Source organism: Elephantulus edwardii, unplaced genomic scaffold (genome assembly GCF_000299155.1).
Source record: "Elephantulus edwardii isolate Elephantulus edwardi_28Jun2011 unplaced genomic scaffold, EleEdw1.0 scaffold00025, whole genome shotgun sequence".
In the NCBI taxonomy this organism is placed as follows: Eukaryota; Metazoa; Chordata; class Mammalia; order Macroscelidea; family Macroscelididae; genus Elephantulus; species Elephantulus edwardii.
The window spans coordinates 21,353,931-21,357,504 of NW_006399775.1; positions in this window are offsets into that span (position 1 = coordinate 21,353,931).

The window sequence follows — 3,574 nt, forward strand, 5'->3', positions numbered from 1 at the left end:
GGAGGATAGAAGGAGAATTGATGCCTTTGAGCTGTGGTGCTGGAGAAGAGTATTGAATGTACTGTACCATGGACTGCTAGGAAAAGTGATTCATCCTGGAAAGGGTCAATCTGGGCAGCTCCTTGAAGGCAAGGATTCTTAGGCTCCGTCTAACATACTTTGGACATGTTGTAAGGAGGGACCAGTCCTTGGAGAGGGACATCAGGCTTGGTAGGGTGGAGGGACAGCACAGGAGGGGAAGGCCCTCTGTGAGTTAGATTGGTTCAGTGACTGGGGCAATTGGGATGGGTGTACCGGAGACGGTGTGATTGGCACAGGACAGAGCTGGGCTGTTGTACATGTGGTTGCTATGAGTCACAAGCGAGTCGATGGCACATAACAAGAACAACAACATTGTCACAATAACTTTATGTACATGGCAATGCATGAACATGATATATAGGAATCAGAGGGGACCCAAACTTTTAATTTGAGCAATTCCACACATATGTCAATGGTAAACGTTAAACCTCATCACATGCTAACATTCCAGAAACTCTTTAATACAATTCCCTTTTGCTTTAATGATAAAATTTGATTAATAGTGTAGAAGGTTCACTTCACTATTAACCTATTGCTATTGAGTGATCCTGCAAATATTAAAGGAAAATGGAAAAAGTATACAAAACAATTGTACCAAAAGGAATTGGCAGACACAGCCGAATTTAATGAAACAGCATAAGAACAAGAGCCTATGGTGATGAAGGAAGAAGTTCAGACTGCTTTGAAAGAATTAGACAAGAATAAGGCCCCAGGAATTGATGGTATATAAATTGACATATTTCAACTAACAGATGCTGTCCTAGAAGTGCTCATCAAGTTGTACCAATAAAACTGGAGAACAACCACTTGACCAACTGACTGGAAGAGATCTATATTTGTTCCATTCCAAAGAAAGGTGACCCAACAGAGTGTGGAAATTATCATTACTATCACACACGAGCAAGATTCTGCTGGAGATTATCCAAAAACTACTGGAACAACACATCAACAGATAACAGCCAGAAGTCCAGGCTGGGATTAGACGGGGTCATGAAAATAGGGATATTGTAGCGAATATTAGGTGGATCTTAGCTGAAAACAGAGAATCCCAGAGGAATGTCTATCTGTGTTTCATTGACAATGCAAAGGCTTTTGATTGTCTGGATCATAACAAACTATGGCTGACTCTGAGAAGAATGAGAATCCCAGAACACTTGATTGTGCTAATGTGAAACCTATACTTGGACCAGGAGGCACTTGTCAGAAAAGAGCAAGGAAACACTGCATGTTTCAAAATTGGAGAGTGTATACGCCAGACCTGTATCCTGTCTCCATACCCTTTCTGTCTTTACGTTGTTGTAGCTGAATTGTGCCATCGAGTTGCTTGTACAAGAATTCTAAAAGTTGCTCTATCCTGTGCCAACCTCTACATCTCCAACATATCCATTCCCACCACCCCAATCACAGAATCGATCTATTTCATCAAGGGTCTTCCTCTCCTTCGCAGTCCCTCCACTCTCCCAAACATGATGTCCCTCTCCAAAGACCAGTCCCTCCTTGCAACATTCCCAAAGAATGTCAGATGAAGCTTCAGAATCCAAGGAGCAGTCTGGCTTCACCCTATCCAGGACAAACCTGTTTATTCTCCTAGCAGTCCATGGTATATTCTACACTCTTCTCCAGCACCACAGCTCAAAGATATAAATTCTCTTTCTATCATCCCTATTCACTGTCCAACTCTCTGATGCATAGAACATAACTGTGAAGACTATTGCCCAGATCAGGCACACCTTAGTCTCCAGTGTGACATAGTTGTTCTTCAGTGCATTTGAGAGGTCACTGATAGCTGACTTTCCCAATGCAATTCATATTTTGATTTCCTGGCTTCTGGTACCAGGAGTGTTGACTGTAGAGCCAAGCAATCTAAAACTGTTAACTATCTCAATCTCTTCACCATCCATACTAATGCTGACAGCTGTGAGAATCTGCTACCAATGGTGAGAATCTTAGTTTTCTTGATGTTGAGCTTCAATCCATATTGCAAGCTGCAGTCATTGACCTTCTGTAGCAAGTGCTTCAGGTCCTCCTCAGTTTCAGCAAGCAGGATTGTGTCATCTGCATAATGCACTGGGCCAATTGGCAGTATCATAATGGTGAAGAAATTGAGATTGTTCACAGTTTTGGTTAGCTTGGCTCCGCGGTCAATGCTCTTGGCACCAGCAGCCAGGAAATTAAAAGGCATATTGCAATGGGGAAGTCTGCAGTTAGAGATCTCTTTAAAGTACTGAAGTGCAACGATGTCAGTCTGGAGACTAAGGTGTGCCTGGTACAGGCCATGGTTTTGAAATCACTTGCTAAGCATCAGAGAACTGGACAATGACTATAGATGACAGAAGGAGAATTGATGTCTTTGAGTTCTGTTGTTGGAGAAGAGTATTGAATTTACCATGGACTGCTAAGAAAAAAAACAGGTTTGTCCTGGAGAGGGTGAATTCAGGCTGCTCCTTGGAGGCAAGGATATGTTGCAAGAAGGGAACAGTCCTTGGACAGGGATATCATGCTTGGGAGGGTGGAGGGACAGCTCAGGAGAGGAAGAACCTCAATAGGATGGATTTATTCAGTGACTGGGGTAATGGGTGTAGGTGTGTCAGAGATAGTGAGATTGGAACAGGATAGGGCAGAGTTTAGGGTTGTTTTACAGAGGGTCACTATGAGTTACTTGACAGCACATAACAACAACAAAAACATTAACCTATAAGCCTATCTGTATATTTGTCTTCTTATTTTACAAATGCTAAATGATGTACATTTCTCTACACATATCACATCGTGGCTTTTGTTTTTCTTCCTTTCCTAGGGATATGGATAGATATTATCTATCTATCTATCTATCTATCTATCTATCTATCTATCTATCTATCTATCTATCTATCTAGTAGTCTAGAAGTACGGAGCTGTGCTGCAATTCTGAAGTCACACTGTTCAAATTCACCAGCTGCTTGGCAGCAGAAGTATAGGCAATCTTCTCCTGTGTGATTTATTGCTTCAGAAAACCCACCAGAGGGTCAGTTATGAGTAAGTTCCTACTCAACAGTGCGCGCACGCGCGCGCGCGCGCACACACACACACACACACACACACACACACACACACACGTTTTTGTTTACCATAGAGTTAGAGCCAACCCATACCTGATCCTCTGGCAGGTTTTTAGAGGCAGTTAATCACACAGAAAGGGAGGAGATTGTCCTTCTGCCGTGCAGCTACTCATGACCTAGAACCACATGCCTTTGGGATTGAAGCATAGCTTCTTACCACTGCTGTTGTCATCAAGTGCCATCGAGTCATAGACAACTCATAGTAACCTTATGAATGAAAGATCTGAACAATTGTATTACTTTCATTGTTTCTCCAAGTTCATAGAGTTTCCAGAGGCAAGCTACTTTGGAAGTGGATGCCACTCTTGCTTCCAAGCTTGTTTTAATTGGGAGCTCCTTCAAACACTGTCCACCATTGGTAACCATTATCATATTGGACATATCAGTGTCACATT